Here is a 17,182-nt window from a genome sequence, read left to right as displayed (position 1 = left end):
CAGGTGGCTTTTGGTAGATCACATCTCATAAAAACTAATCTGATCTTCTCATGGTGGGAGGGCAGACTTGCAAGGATCAAAAATGCTTTCCATGAGCACAAGACAAAGTTAATATCTTTAACCTATTAAGAACTTTCTAAGTCAATAAGAAAAAGATGAGCTCTCTTTCTTTTTCTTTTTCTTTTTTTAAGATTTTATTTATTTATTTGAGAGAGACTTATGGAGCATGAATGAGGGAGGAGGAGAGGGAGAGGGAAAAGCCGACTCCCCGCTGAGTAGGGAGCCCGATTTGGGAGCTCATTTCCAGGCTTGATCCAGGGACTCCGGGATCATGATCCAGGGACTCCGGGATCATGACCTGAGCCAAAGGCAGACACTTAACCAACTGAGCCATCAGGTGCCCCAAAGATGAGTTCTCAGTAGAAGGTTGGGGAAGGAACCCAAGCAAGCGACACAAGAGTAAATGCAAGTGGCCAGTCCTCAGGAAAGCTGTCCCTTACAAGCCATCAAAGAAGACAAATTGGCAAAAAGAAAAAAAGGGAATAATCATACCCAGTGTTGGCATAGGAACAAGAAAATGGGCATCTGGACATTGCCAAGCAGGGTGCAAGTTGGTACATCCTTTCTAAAGAACACTTTGGCAACAAATACCCATATTCCCGGACTCAGCAGTTTCACTTCTAGGAAATTATCCTAAGCCAATGATTAGAGATCTATACAAATGTTAAGCCTCAAAGATGTTACTGCAGCAACATTTAAAATAATGACAATAAGAAACGGAAGTGGTCTATATATCCCAAACGAGCGATTCGCCTGTCGTACCATGGGATCCTGTATGATATTAAATTATAATGTGGCTGGAAACCTATTCACAAGGTATAGATCTGTTTATAGCACAAAACACACAGAAAAGTTTCAAAAACCCTGTAAGAGGATTCCAACTGTGGGGGGAAAAGAAGCTATGCACATTATTGGGTATTTTCATTGTCATTTTTTATCATATTTTTCTCCAATTTTTTTTTTAAGATTTTATTTGTTTATTTGAGAGAGAGTGGAAATGAGAGAGATCACAGAGGGAGAGGGAGAAGTGGGCTCCCTCCTGAGCAGAGAGGCCGATGCGGGGCTCAATTCCAGGACCCTGAGATCATGACCCAAGCCAAAGGCAGAAGCTTAACTGACTGAGCCACCCAGGCGCCCATATTTTTCTCCAAATTAAAAAAAGATTGTCAAATGTACATAAGTCTGTGCCTCCTGAAGAAAAACCAGTTTCTGATTTATACATTCACGGGAAGAAGCATTCCCCTCTACGACGTTTGATGGGAGTAGGCCATCTGTGAACCACTCTGTCCACAAAGTCGAGATGTATATGAGCATCGTAAAGGCTCTGAGAAGTCCTGCAGTGAAGGAATTAATTTTATTTAAGTAAGCGTTTTCCACACTTACTTGGCTGGTACCATTTTTTTTTTTCTTAACTCCCATTAGCATTTAAAGAACTGGTATCCTATAGAATAAAGAAGCATGAGGAACCCCCTGTTCTATCAGTCTGACCCCCCTGGGAGAAATGATGGGGAGAGCATGCCCTCAAGGTAAGTGGGACAACACTGAACCCTGATGAGGGTTAAGCGGATAGAAGGGCCGGCCTGGGCGACGTGCTTCCCTGTGTTCTCTCACGGAGAATCCTCTGGTTGTTCCCACTCATCTTGCCCGTCTGAGTGACTACTCACTCAGGGCAAATGGTGCGTGGAGAGGACCAGGAGCTGGTCGTCCGCTCATGTCAGAGCTGCCCACCATGGTATGCCCTCCCTGGGCCCTCTGGCCAGCCCTATGTTTTAGGAACCCGTGGACATGGCCAGTCACTTCCTCCCTGTCCAGGGAAGCCCGCGGGACGCTGGTTAACACAGCCCCAAAGTCATCTGCATTTACTGGTTGTGTGGCCTTGGGTGACTTATTTAAACTCCTTAAGCTTTAGTTTTCATATCTGGTAAATGGGCACATAAAGATGCCACCTACACACAAGCTGTTATAAGAATCAAGTGAGGTGGGCGCCTGGGTGGCTCAGTGGGTTAAGCCTCTGCCTTCAGCTCAGGTCATGATCTCAGGGTCCTCAGATAGAGTCTCACGTCAGGCTCTCTGTTCAGCGGGGAGCCTGCTTCCCCCCCTCTCTCTGCCTGCCTCTCTGCCTGCTTGTGATCTCTCTGTCAAATAAATTAATAAAATCTTAAAAAAAAAAAAAGCGAGATGATGTGTGTAAAATACTTCATGCCACTTGGTATAGATTGGCTACTGTTATTGATAAATAAAAACATTGTATTTTAATAATATTAAAGTTGTTATTGACAAAGGAAAAGGCAGTCATTTAATGAAGACGTCTGTGCGAAGGGCCCTAAACCAACAGTCTGAGTGCCGGTCCTGCCTGGGGGATCCGGGGTCAGGCACGGGGTCCTTCTGAGCCTCAAATTCCTCATTTGTAAGTGGGAACCACAGTGTCCTGAGGGGCACCTGCTGCCTTGCAGGGCCGTCTGTGGGCTTGAAGCGGGTTCCTTGGGTCACAGGAGCGTGGAAGAGCTGAGCGAGCACCTTCGTGAATGAGAAACAGGTGCCAAGCCCAGCTGGCCCCTCTCCTTGGTTCTCTCTGGTGCCCTGGAACTGAGAAGGGGGTCCCTTCCCTCCTGGGGTGCCTGGCCATCCTGCCACGGACAGGCAGACTGTTGGGGTCCACTCAGGCTCTGCTGGCGAGCTTGGGGACAGGTGCCTTCTCCGAACCTCACCTTCCAAGCATCGAAACCTTTAGGGAGGGTCTCGAGTGAGGCCCTTCCCACACGCCTCCCACTGTCCCAGCATGGAGTGGTATATGAGAAGGACAGGAGACAAGCCAGGGCCCCTGAGAGTAGAGACGCCCCTGGGAGGGAACCTCCCGGCTCCGGGGTTGCCCGCAACAGGGACCAAAGCTGCTCATGGCAGCAGAGCTGGCAATGTGTGTAGGTACAGGAGTGCTCAGGGCCCTGGGGAGCAGCTGAAGAGGGAGCCGAGGAGGACCAGGACCCACGAATCTCCAGGATGTGGGATCTACAGGCAACGCCGAGGAAACGGGGGTCCAGGCGGCCGGCAGCTCCCACCACTTCCTCCCACTTTGTAGTCCTGTGTTCAGAATTCGGTCCTGTGAGAGACTGTGGTCGGTGTCGGGGTCTTGGGACCACACTGGACGTTGGGTGGGAAACTCCTCCAGTGGGGGAAGGGCAGTCCCCCCCAACCAAGGTAAACAGCACTTTTCCTAAGAGAACGGGGACTGAATGTTGGGGTCGGGGGCAGATCCAGTAAATGCCCAGGCAGCTGGTCTGCAGACAGTTTCCTGGAGGCCTCCTGCCCTCCAGCACCTGCCCGCCAGCCTGACCACTGAGTCACAAACCCCAATTCTGGGAGAGAGGATCTGATTGGCCCAGGTGAGTCAGGTCCAATCAGCCCCAGCCAACCAGGGTCAGGTCACGTAGTTTATGGCCCCAGAGGCCTGCCCTCAGGAAAGCGGAGCTGGGCTGACCCCCTAAATATCACCAGCCATTGAATTTGAGAATCCTCAAAGTTGGGAGCCACAACTTTGAAGACCACTCGGCCCAGTGTGCCCATCTTACAGATGGGAGAGCGGAGGATGCTGTGTCCTGTGGCTTCTGCCAGGTGCAGGGTAGAGCTCCCAAGAGCCAGCGGGCTCCCCCAGGGTCAAGCTCATACACCTGCTCAGAGCAGGAGTGGGGAGGAGGAGCAGCTTTTCGGGAGGTTCCAAGCCAGGAATCCATGAATACCCTCGTGCCAGGGAGCTACCCACCACCTGGCCTGTCCCTGGCTCATCAGCGAGGTGCCTGTTGGTTTCTGAGCCCCTGATGGCCTCTGCGATCCGGCCCAGCTCTCCCAGGGCCCTGGGTCCCCTACGTCAGTGATCTCTGAGCCAACACATGGGCTCAAGGAAGGTCGGACCATGTGCATCTCATTGCTGCTGCCTGCCCAGAGCCCAGTCCGGAGAGGAAGCTCAAACTACACTGGTAAGTGCCTGGGCCATGACTCCTCAGCCCCTCTCCTCCTCCTTGGCCATGACCCTAAGTCCATCCATCTCCTTGAGGTCAACCACATACAGAATCCAATAATGCCCCCAGGCCCCTGTCCTGGGTTCCAGGCCCACTCACTTCTGGCACACACCTGGACCGTTGTTCTCACCCTCTGGACCTCAGTTTCCCTACCTGCACACTGAGGGGCTACAAGGTGCCTTCCATCTGGGGCGCTGTGTGCTTTGACCGTTCTGAGTTGGGGTCTAGTCTTGAAGGGGCAGAACCGACCAGGAGAAAAGCAGGACATCGTCCTTCCCTTGCAGTCCTTCTTGCAAGGACTTGGTAAAAGGCAGGTCCCAGGGTAACAGCTGCTGCCACCCCCTTCACCACGCCCTTGCAGGATGCCTAGCAACGCACCAAGTGCTTCCCATGCACGGGCCCCTGAGCCTTCGCAGGATCCTGCGAATTAGGCAGCAAGGCCCAGAGAGGTTGAGCCACCGAGGCTGGTCACACAGCTGCGGACGGGCCATAGGGATTCAAGTGAGGTCTGTCTGACTCCCCAGCCTGGGGGCTCACTCTGTGGCACACAGACATCCCAGAACCTGGGTACGAGGAGATGTGTGCTCAGCAGAGACCTGCTTGGTTGCACAGTCCACCGACGCTGGCGGGACGCAGGGCCACAGGATTCAGGGATACCAAGTACTCACTGTTGTACGGATGAGTGAGCTCCCCATAACCCCTTCCTCCAAACAGCTCTGGGGGAGCTTGGGGTGGGCACTGGCCCTGCTCACCTCCCGAAGTTTTGCAGACAGAGCCCGACAGCCCCCTTCCTGGGGCCCAGCAAACAGTGCACAGCCATCATTTGCGGTGGATCTTTAAAGCCTTTGTTTTCAGTGGCCTTGGGGTGTCATCAACATATGGCTGTGCTGAGCACCCCACTTCCCCAGCCCAGGAAAATCCATGCCGGCGCAGGATTCCCCCCCCCTCGCCCCCGTCCCCCCAAGCCCAGCGGTTGCTGCTGGAGCTCGGACCGAGGCTTCATGTGTTCTGGGAATGTTGTAAATTAGGATGTAGGGAAAGTTCCCCTGCTAGGTGGGGGCACAGGGCTGAGTCTGGAGGGGAAGTTCCAGAAACATCTTTCCTGGGCTTGGCCCCCATCTCCCTGGGGCTTCCCGCCCCAGCCCCTCCCGCTCCTTGCAGTTCTCATGGAGGCTTCCTGGCTTGAAGGAAACCTGCCAATGCTGAGCTGACGGCAGGCCCCCCCCCCGCCCCCCGCACCCCGGGGGAGCCTCCGTGGAGAGCAGGTGCAACTTGGGCTCCTTCTACATGGGCTGTTGGCTTGGGTGTAGCCAAGCCGCGAACACCCCCTTTCTTGGTTGTCTCCACCTTGTCTCTGAAGACAGGGTTTGGCCCTGAGCCTGGAAGGCTGTGGGAGCCAGCCCCGGCCATGGGGGCGGTGGGGGGTGGGCAACCCTGCCGTAACGAGGTCCCTTACTGCCCGAGTGGCCCTGGATTCTCCCGTTTTGCTGCGCATCCACGTTTCCCAGCAAGCCCCTCCGGAAAAGTAAATAGAGCCTTGTTAATAATTCTGTCTGAACGACCCTGGCTTGGGAGCCAGATGATCCGAGTTAAGAGCAGTTCTCGGGGGCCTGGGGAGACTCATTATATGGAGGTAAAACATGGTTGAAAATCAATGAGGCCACCCACGGATGCGTTTTATGAGGGCCTTGACAGTGAAAAGGCCAGAGCCGCAGCCAGAGGCCCACAGGTAAAGGCAGGGGGCAGGGGGGGGACAGGGAAGGAGTGTGCCTGAATTCCAGATGGGGTAAATGAAGTTTTTCTCAAAAACAGCAAAATCAGCTTTTCCCAGGCTCAGCCCTGGAAGCTTTGCTGCTTCTAGTCCAACCCTGAGCGGTGTGGAAAGGACTCAGCCCAGGAGACGGCACACCTAGGCTTGTGTCCTGGGGCCTCAGCTTGGATGGCTTGTCAGGGCCCTTCTTGGGCTCAGTGTGGGTCTGGGGTCAGGGTCCCCCCCCCCCAAACCCCCTCTGAAATCCCACCTGGCTGCATGCCTGCCTTCCGGGCATTGATGATGAATGAGTGTCATTAGCAGATTCTCAGGAAAGACACCGTATAAATCATCCCTTCCTTTCCATGACAGCCCTTCCACTTACTTCGCTAATTACCTCCTTCTCATTTTTCAGAATTCTGCCCCCACATTTTGCGGGCAGTCCTCTGGGACCATCCAGGGAGACTGCAAAGGGCCCTCGGGGCTCCCTGTGCCTTGTGCGTCCCTCTCATCAAGCGCTTTGTAATAACAGAAAACATGACCTAAACTGGCTAAAGCGACTCATGTAACACAGAGACCAGCAGTGTCTGCTTTCAGGAAAGGCTTGATCCAGGCTTCGGGATTTCCTCTCTCTGTTTCTGGCTCTGCTTCCTCAGTGTTGGGGCCTATTCTGAGCAAGGCTCTCCAGCTTGGTTACAGGCAGCAGCTTAGGGCTTCTTGGCTAAAAGTGACCCAAATCCTCCCCACCCCGCCAACTGAGACTCCAAGGTGGCATCTCTTTGGACCAGATGGCCTGAAGAGGGTCATGTGTCTCTTCTCAAGCCAATCAAGGTAGGAGGGGGGCAGGGAGACAAGGGACGTGCTGATCGGTTCAAAACGACCAGGGCTATGGGCCCCCGGGTGGCTCAGTTGGTTGAGCATCTGACTCTTGATTTTGGCTCAGGTCATGATCTCAGGGTCATGAGATCAGCCCCACATTGGGCTCTGCACTCAGCATGGAATCTGCTTATAATTCTCTCCCTCTCCCTCTGCCCTTCCTCCACCCACCCCCACCCCCACTCTCCCTCTAAAAAATAATAATAAAAATAAACCCATCAGGGCTCAAGTCTGGAGCCAGGAATGTGGGGTCACTTTCACCAAACCAGAATCCTGATAAATCAGAGGTTGGATCTGGGATAGAGAAGGGGGGATGGAAGCCAGAGAGGCAGCCGAGACTTGTCCCCCACATCACTCCTTTGTGCTGCGGTGATCAGTGTGCCCATCCCAGAGCCATCTGACCATGTTACTTTCCTGTTAAAACCTCCAGTGCCTTCCTCCTATCTTCAGGGGCAAGTCCAAGCTCTTGCCGAGCGCGTCCTGATGTAGCCATGCCTGCTTCTCTAGTCTCTTCTCTCGGCTCCCCACTTCCTGCTCTGCTGGATTTGTCCAGATATGCCAGGCTCTCTCTCATCACTGGCCTTAGCACGTGCTGTTCCCCCTGCCTGAACCCCTGTCCACCACCCGCTTCATCAGGCTAATTCACCCTACGCAGGACGGTACTTCCTCCCTGCAGCTCCCCTTGACCTAGCCAGGGTCGGGGCTCCAGGCTCTGTGTTGCCAGACATCTCTCAGCTTGGATCACTGTATTTTTTTTTGACAGTTTGGGGTGATACATTTCACACACAATTCACCCATTTAAAGCGCACATTTAATGGGTTTTAGTATTTATGTAGAGTTGTACAACTCCCACCACAAAGGCATCTTCACCCCTTCGAAAAAGACCCCTTGTGCTCACCCAGCACCCACCAATCTACTTTCTGCCTCTACAGACTTGTCTACTGCAGACATAGTATGTAAATGGCGGCCTTCCGCAGCTGGCTTGTTTTTGCTTACGTCTGCTGCAAAATGCCGTCAAGGTCCATCCCTGTTGTAGCAGGTGTCAGTCCTTCACTCCTTTTTACGTCCTTTGTTTGGGTAGAGCACTTTGTGCATTCATCAGTGATGGACCTTTGGGTGCTTTCTACTATTTGGCTCTCAGGAATGATGCTGCTAGGGATGTCTGTAGACAAGTGTTTGTGTGGACATCTGTTTGCCTTTCTTGACTATGTACCTAGGAATGGAATGGGCTGGGTCACATGATGACTGTGCTTCATCTTTGGAGGAACTGCCAGATTTTTCCAAAGCATCATTTTGCATGCCCATCAGCGGTGTGTGAGGGCTCCAACTGCTCCACATCCTCACCAACCAGTTGTTATAACGTCTTTTTTTATAGCCATGCCAGTGGCAATGAATCAGTATTCTCACTAATTTTGACTTACATTTCCCTGATGAGTAATGAGGTTGAGTATCTTTTCTTGTGCTTGCTGGCTGCCTATTCAGATGCCAAGACCATCTGGTGGGGGAAAGGAGGGTCCTTTTCTTGCTTCCAAGGAACGTGGAAAAGTGAATCTCCACATGCAAAAGAATGAAGTTGGACCCTGTCTCACACTAAATACAAAAATTAACTGAAAATAAATCAAAGCTCTAACCTAGGAGCTGAAATTATAAAACTATGGGAAGAAAACAGACAGGAACAGCTTCATGACAGTGGATTTGGCAGTGATTCTTCTTCATGATGTCAAAAGCACAGGCAATGCAAGGGAAAATAAATAAATTAGACTTCATCACAATCTAAAATTTTCGTGCAGTAAAGAAACTATCAAGAATGAACAGCAACCCACAGAGTGGGAGAAAATATTTGCAAATCATATATCTGATAAGGGATTAATATCCACTATATATAAAGAACTTCTAAAACTCAACCACAACAATAACAACAACAACAGTTCAAAAATGGGCAAAGCGAACCTTGAGGACACCATGTTGAGTGAAATATGCGTCACAAAAAGACAAATACTAAAGGATTCTATTTATACAATGTACCTAGAGATGTCAAATTCATAGAGCCAGGAAGTAGAATGGTGGTTCCAGGGGTTGCGGGGGGTGGGGGAAAATGGCGAGTTGTTGATTAATGGGTATAGAGTATCAGTTTTGCAAGATGAAAAGTTCTAAAGATTGGCTGTGCAACAATGCAATTGTACTGAACTCCACGCTTAAAAACGGCTAAGACTGTAAATGTTATGTTACATATATTTTGCCGTAATTAAAACCCAGCTAAACTAAAAATGGGCCAAGTCTTTGAATATTTCTCCGAAGAACACATATAGATGGCCAATAAGCATGCAAAAAGATGTTGAACATTACTGGTCATTAGGGAAATTCAAGTCAAGACCACAATAAGATACCAAATCACTGCCATTTGGATGGCTATGATAAAAAATATAATAATAAAAACAACCTTGTGGAGAAATTGGAACCCTACGCACTCACTGCTGGTGGGGATGTAAAATGGCACAGCTGCTGTGGAAAATGGTATCGTGTTGCTCAAAAAATTAAACACAAAACTATCCTATGATTCAGCAATTCCACTTCTGAAAGCAGACACATGGACAGATATGTGTATGCTCATGTTCACAGCAGCATTATTCACACCAAAAAGTGGAAGCAATCTAAGTGTCCATCAGTGGATGGGGGAACAAACAAAATGCGGTCTATACATACAATGAGATAGCATTCAGCCTTAAAAAGAAATGAAATTCTCACACATGTTACAACATGGATGAACCCTGAAAGTACGATGCTAAGTGAAATGCCTATTCAGATCTGTTGCCCATTTTCTTTTTAAAGATTTTTATTTATTTGACACAGAGAAATCACAAGTAGACAGAGAGGCAGGCAGAGAGAGAGGAGGAAGCAGGCTCCCCGCTGAGCAGAGAGCCAGATGCGGGACTCGATCCCAGGACCCCGAGATCACGACCCGAGTCAAAGGCAGAGGCTTAGCCCACTGAGCCACCCAGGTGCCCCTCTGTTGCCTGTTTTTAAAATGGGTTATCTTTCTAGTGAGTTGTAGGAGATCTTTACATATTCTAAGAATTGAGATCCTTATCAGATACATGATTTGCCAGCAACTGGGGTGTCTTTTCACTTTGTTGATGGGTCCTTGAAGCACATAAGCTTTAACTGTGATCAAGTCCAGTTTATTTGGGCGCCTGGGTGGCTCAGTGGTTAAGCAACTGCCTTTGACTCAGGTCATGATCTTGGAGTCCTGGGGTCGAGTCCCCGCATCAGGCTCCCTACTCATGGAGTCTGCTTCTCCGTCTGACCCTCTCCCCTCTCATGATTTCTCTCACTCTCTCTCTTGCAAATAAATAAATAAAACCTTTTAAAAAGTTAATTTTAAAAAATACAATTTAAAAAAAGCCCAGTTTATTTGTTTTCCTCTTTTGTTCTTTAGGCTTTGGTGTCATATCTAAGAAACCTAGCCGAAATGCAAGATAATGAAAACTCACCCACTTCCTTCTAAGTTTTATAGTTTTAGGTGCATGATCCATTTTGAGGTAATTTTAGTATATGGTGTGAGGTCGGGCTACACATTTACCTTTTGCATGTGGATGTCCAGTTGCCCCTGCACCACCGGTTGAACAAAAAGATGGTTCTTTCCCCACTGAATTGTTTTGGCACTCTTGCCAAGTAGCAATTGACCATGAATGTGAGGGTCTACTCTTGGACTTCACTTCTATTTCATTGATTCATATACAGCTCTACTTTCATCAGTACCACACATTCTCTTGATTACTACAGCTTTGTGATAAGTTTTGAAATTGAGGGGCGTCTGGGTGGCACAGTCAGTTAAGCATCCAACTCTTGGTTTCAGCTCAGGTCATGATCTCAGGATCGTGAGATCAAGCCCCACGTGGGGCTCCACGCTCAGCACAGAGTTTGTGGAATATTGTCTCTTCCACTTCCTCTGCCCCTTCCCCTTCTCTCTCCCTTAAAAAAAAAAAATGATGATTTTGGCTATTCTGGAGCCTTTACCTTTGCAAATGAATTTCAGAATCAGCTTGTGAATTTTTGCAAAGAAGTCAGGCTTTATTTTGGTAGGAACTGCACTGAATTTATAGGTCAATTTGGGAGTATTATGGTTTTAATATTGTCTTCTGATCCATGAATATGGGATAGCTTTCCATGTATTTGGATCTCCTTTAATTTCTTTCAATGTTTCAGCTTTCAGAGTCCAAGTTTTGCACTTCTTTTTACGTTATTTATTTAGAGATTTTATTTATTTGAGAGAGAGCATGGGGGTTGGGGGAGGGCAGAGGGAGAGGGGGAAGCAGATTCCCCACTGGGCAGGGAATCCAATGTGGGGTTCAATCCCAGGACCCTGAAATCATGACCTGAGCTAAAGGCAGACACTTAACCAACGGAGCCACCCAGGTGCCCCAAGTTTTGCACTTCTGTCAAATGTAGTCCTAAGTATTTTACTCTTTTTGATGCTACTGTAAATGGAACTGTTTTAATTTCATTTTTGGATTGTTCACTACAAGTGTATAGAAATGTGGCTAATTTTTCTATATTGATTTTCTATCCTCCTTGCTTGCTTCGGTGTCTCTATGCTCTAACACGGTAGGCAGACACTTTGAAAAGCTTCCTGGGCTAAGGCACGGCAAAATTCTGGAAGCAGGGCAAAACGGGAGGCCAGGCCAGCTGGAAGGCGGTGGCTGGTGGTGTAATCCAGGTGAGGGTGAGGGTGGCCGGCTTGGGCAGTGGCAGTGGGGAGAGAGGTGGGTGCACTGGGATGGCACAGGGGATAGGGAAGCATCAAGGATAAGGCCCGGGTTTTTGGCCTGGATCACACTTACCAGGACTGGGGAGGAGGCGTGGTGATCTCATTTTGAAAGTGTGGCTTTGAAATGCCTTTAGAACAGCCCAGGAAGCAGCTGGATAAGCCACCAGGGGCTCAGAACAGCTCCAGGCAGGAAATAACACTCCGGGCCCAGCAAGAAGGGGAACAGAGGAGGCTGCCAGGGTGAGAGCTGGGATGCTGCCGAGGAGCCCATCACCAAGACCGGGGCCACACGGCTGGAGGGAAGAGGGAGCTGGCAGGAGGTCTAACCGGCCAGTGTGCAAGGCCAGGAGCTGATGCTGTGCAAGGCGAGATGGGAGCTGAGGGTCCGTCTGGGAGGGGAAGAGTCCGTCAAGTCCCACAGATAGTAACGGAGCCCCGGGAGGTTGCAGGTGACTTTGGTGGCCAATGGCAAGCGAGCTGCAGTGAGGTGAACATCGAGGTGAAGCACACCTGAGTGGTTTGGCCTAGGAGCGGGGGTGGGGGGCTGCTGCTGGTTAGGAGGATTGGGGTGGTTCGATTTTGAATGATTTTGAATGGGAGAGCCAAAGGAGCTGTTAAACTTGGCGGGGGGTGGTCAGGAGAAAGTGGTGACATGGCTCCCAGCTGCCCACGCTTCCCCCCAAGCACCCCCGACGCCAGGCTCCCCTTGGATCTCCCGCACACACGAGCGTGCGGAGAACTACTTTCACCCCCGAGTGACAGAGGCGCCTTAGGCTCGGTCCCTGCATGTGAGCTCTAAGGAGCAGCTTCCTCACCTCACGAAGGTCGGCGCTCCCCTGCCAACTGGAAGGAGCCGTGGAAGGCACAGCTCCTGAGCTCGTCACCCCAGACCCTTAAACTCTGGTCCCCAGACGGCCGAGCCAGCTTCCCTCCAGGTGGGCACCGGGCTGATGCCCAGGGGCTCTGCGGATTCTCTCGAACGTGGCCCGGCAGAAGCAGCAGGTCTGCAGGAAGGAGGAAGCATTTTTCTCACGGCTCTCACTGGCCTCGTCGTTCTGTAGCTGGGAGGGCACAGGCAGCTCTCCATCCGCTGGCCTGCCAGATTCCTGGGGAAGGGCAGGACATCCACAGGCAGCCACAGCAGGGAGGGGGGCCGCGGGGGCACTGGGAGGCCCCACCAGGCTCCTGGGCCTGGAAGGCAGGGGGCAGCTCTAGGCTGGGCTCCCGACTTCGCCTGCTCTGCGTCTCATCAGAACAGGGAGAGCAGGCGAGCGAAATGCGGTTAGGCGCCCCGGCGCTGGCCTTCCCGACGCGAGCCCAGGTCCTGAGCCGCAGGCCCCATGGCTGGCTTTAGGCCTAGAAGGCTGCCTTCCCGCTGGGCAAGCCCTCGCCCGGCTACGGAGGAGGAAGCCAGTGTTGATCCGAGGGAGTGTTCCGGCCGGCACCCCCCAGCCCCTGCTAGCACCCTTCAAGGCTCACCGTGGTGGCTCCAGCTCGTGTGAGGGCTGCTCGGACCCATGCGGCTGCGTGACGGAGTCTCCAGAAGGGGCTGGCTGGCTCACATGGGTGGCTCTCCAAGTGTGATCTGGGACAGGCCAAGGCCGCATTACCCGGAAGCAATGCGAGCAGTGCCACTTCTCAGGTCCCGTGGGAGACTCTGGGCCCACCAGGGGGCTCACGTTTGCTCAAGTGTGAGAACCATGGGATCGGGGGTCCCGCAGGTCCGTTTCACGCCTTCTCTTGGCTGCCCCAGCATCTCTCATGAGAGCCCCGTCTGACCCCTGGGATCCCCCATTAGAAGGCCCATCCTACTCCTGCTTCATTCCACAGACACTGTTGGTAACCCAAAGCCCCCAGAGAGTCAGGAATGGGAGCTGGGGGCAAAGCCCGGCCACTCCCTGGGAAATCTAGGCCAAATAACATGGTTTCTAAACCCCCATCCCTCACCCCCCACCCCTGAATGTCTAGACCATGACCAATGAGGACTGAATCCTCACCACCCCAACAAGGCTGGAGCTAGCAGACCTGGGGAGGGGCATAACCTCTAGCCCCAATTTCTGTAGCTTTAAAGCCAGAGCACTGCATGGGTAAACCACAGAACAGTCCGCCTGGTGGAAGAAGCCAGACATGAGGGACGTAAGCTCCAGAAGAGGCCGAGCTGCCGGGTGGGGATCGGAGCAGGGGTATGGCCTTTCCAGGGAGGGGGTGGTTCTGGCTGAGGGGCACGGGGGAACCTCATGGGAGCTGGAAATGCTTCGGCCCGGTTACGGTGGCGGCCACAGGACTATGTACACATCTGTCCAAACTCATCCAACTGTGCATTTAGAGAGTGAACTTGACGGTATGGAAGTTACACCTCAGTTCAAAACATTCGTAGTAAAATAAGAGGTTTGGGATTGCATGACTTCTAAAAAGGCTCTGAGTCTAAAGTCTTGGATTTCTGTGATTCTGATGTGATCGCGGCCTGCTTGAGAAGCAGCGTCAGAGGGCGGAGCCTGGGGCTCTGGGGCAGCGAGGGCGTCACCCCCAGGCCGCACTGTCCCCTCCCCTCCAGCGGCGGCAGCGGGCACGCAGGTCCTGCCCTGGAAGGCGCCCGCCTGCCCCGATGGAGGCAGGGCACCAGGAAACGACAGGGGATTTCCAGTCTGTTCCAGAACTGAGCCCCTGGGGGTGCAGCCGAACGTCTCTAGTAGGAGTCACTGTTGTCAGTGCGAGCAGGTGGGAGGCAGTTAACTAATTTAATGAACAAGAATCACAAAGGGGAAAATGACGAGCAGGAGGAAGAGAGACAGCAGCCCGGAGTCGGTGACTCCCTACAGGATTACAAACATCCATTTCCGTCAGAGAATCTTTATTTTACATGTCTGCATCACAGCGAGAGAATCCAGCCCATACCTCACCCTGATTGGAAGCCCCACCCAGTACATGTTTACATAAATACTCTTCAATGATCATTAGTGTTAAAAAAAAAAAAGAAATACTGAAAGCTCCTGCATCCCAATCTAACGTGGAAAGCAAATGATATTTACAGACATTTTCTCCCCCAAATGAAACTTATTTCCGGATTAGATGTGTCTGACTGCTTTTGAGGTCACATGACCAGGCAAATCCAATTTATGGTGGGAAAAGCTGCTTAAGGCGCCAAGAACTGCCCCCCGGTGTGGCCGGGATTTGGGGATCCTTTTGTAGTAAGTATCTTAAATGTTAAGAAGGCTGCCCTGCTGCCCCCCACCCCCATCTGATTTGGCTGTCCACTGCACAACCTCAAAGATGGCCCTAAAATGAGCTGTCTTGAAGTGAGTGAGCTTTTCTGTCTCACTTCAACCCTTAATTTGTCCAGAACTCCTTCTTCCCCAACGGCCTGCCCGCAGACTTCCTAGCCCCGGAATTCCAACAGTCCCTGTGCGACACGACCAGATCCCGACTCCCACACCGCCTAGTCCCTCTCTCGGCCGGGCTGCCTTCCTCACCCAGGAGCTCAGGGGATGCGCATGTCCCACGCCCTAACAGAGAGACACCGAGAAACACTTCTCAAGAATAAGCCATCCAGAGGGGGTACACGGTAGATCACAGCCCCTGGGGAAAGCTGGAGTGTTCAGTTCACTGATGGATAACCACACTGCAGGTGGGACAAGTATTAGCATCAACTCAGGTGGGTCCCCAGCACCCTGAGGAAGAAACCTGGAGTCAAGAGCGATCTTTTGGAACATATGGCATGTTCCAGATGAATGCCTTCTTGGCATACCAAGAAGTACCAAGTCAAAGCCTAAATTCTTTAGTGGGGAAGCTCCTCATTTACTGACTGAATCCTGAACGGGAGAGACAGGTAGCAGCCGCGGGCACTGGAGACCGAGCACATTCTCAATCTGTTAGAAGGCCAGGGTGGGTCAGAGGAAAGCAAAGGGGTGATTGTGGAGTGTGGGGCAAGGAGGGGGCTGGGACGGGCTTCCCCTAAAATCCAGCAGCGGGTCGGCAGGAACAGTCCCGCTGTCCCACGGAGTGCAGGGAGCAGTGCTAACCCCTTCATCAGACCTTCTAATGTTCTAAGAGCCTTCCTGGGGAGAAGATGCCTCCGGATGTGGGAGGTGGCCAGGATGCCACCTGCAAGTCAAACAGGGATCTTTCACCCTCTTCTTGCTCCGTAAGGACTGGCTCCTGGTAACAATCTCTTAAGTATTAAGCCAGAACACACTGAAAGTGCGAGGGCCCAAAGCGCAATGCGCAGCATCAGTACGTACACTCTCGAGAAAATTCTCCTTGGCTTAGAAAGTACATCCGTCACACGGCTATCGGGAGAAAATGCTGCCGTGCACCAAAGCCTTCAGCCCCTAGTCCCAGACGGAGCCCATGTGCAGTCAATAGCTGTGGGCTGAGGAGGAGCGGGAGGAGGAGGGGGAGGAGGAGGGGGAGGAAGAGGAGGAGGGGGAGGGGGAGGAGGACTGCTTGTGGCAGGCAGGTAGTGGAACAAGAGGGAGCAGCTATCCCGATGAGCTCATAACGCAGGAGCAGGAAGCGCGCCAGGACGGGCACTCGGAGCACGAAGAGGCAGTGCTACGGGGCTGCCCAGATGTGTCCGGGAGAAACCACACCTGGACATTTTACTCCAAAGTGATTTCTTGGAAGAAAACGGAACTGACTCAGGCTATGATCGGGGAAGCCATCTTTCACACCGGAGTAAGCACCTCCTGACGGGAGAAGGGGCCACCAGTCCGCCGGAGCTGGAGTCAGCAGGTTCGAACACGCGGCTACTGAAATTCTAAAGCATCAAGGAACCTAAGAAACAGGCTGATGGCGTCTTCGGCCACTGTTAGAAGCCAGGATGAAGAGATCGATGATTGTTCCTGCTGTCTAAGTAGTACTTTTCTAGCAAAACATACACACTTTATTACGGGACCACAGACCCTTTCCTTCCTTAAAGCTGGCAGCCGGCCGCCCGGGCGGTCCAGGGCCGCTCTCTCAAAGGAAGCAGGGCGATCCTGCAGAAGCAGAAACGGGGAGCAGGAGCACGAGGCGAAGCTGTAAATACTGCCCAGCGCTCTCGGACGCGCACCCGAGCCTTCCTGCCCGGGCCCCAAACCACTGGTTCAGCTGCAGGAGCTCTGCCTCCCCACGTGGGCTGCTGGAAGGACCGGGGCGACCAGCTGGCTTCGGACCCCCGCAGTCATCTCTGCTCGGGAGGAGAGCTGAGGGCGGGCCACAGCGCCCAGATGATGGACACCGGGAAGATGTTTTTACAGAAAAGGAAGGAGAGCTCTAACAACCTGTACAAATGTGGGAAAACCAGTTTTCCCAAACTGGGGCTGGGGTTTTGATTTTTCTTGGTCACTGGGCCTCACTTCGAACCTCCTGCCAGTTACAATACAGGACTTGGGCAGACTCGTTAGTGTTTACCCCTAAATCACGACCTTATCTGGCCTGCACCCTCCCGTTCAGAAGGGTCGTGACCATCCTGCAGCCCCTCAGCCGCTGTGCGCCTGAGCCCTGAGGCGCACGTGTGGCACCGGGAGCCCGACGCACTGGCTCCCGGCATGGCTGCCGAGGCTCGAGGCTCTGGCAGAGGAAGGTGGGAGCCACAGCCGGCACGGGGAGGGCAGTCAGGTCAGAGCTGCCCCAACGCGTTCTCCTCCTCCCCGGCTCCTTCGCTCCCTGGCTTCCAGCAAGTGAATCAAGGACACCTCCGCAGGGACCCTTTCCGGGGGAGGGGGGAGGTTTCAT

Source organism: Martes martes, assembly GCF_963455335.1.
Source record: "Martes martes genome assembly, chromosome: 12".
NCBI lineage: Eukaryota > Metazoa > Chordata > Mammalia > Carnivora > Mustelidae > Martes > Martes martes.
This window is presented reverse-complemented; position numbering follows the sequence as displayed.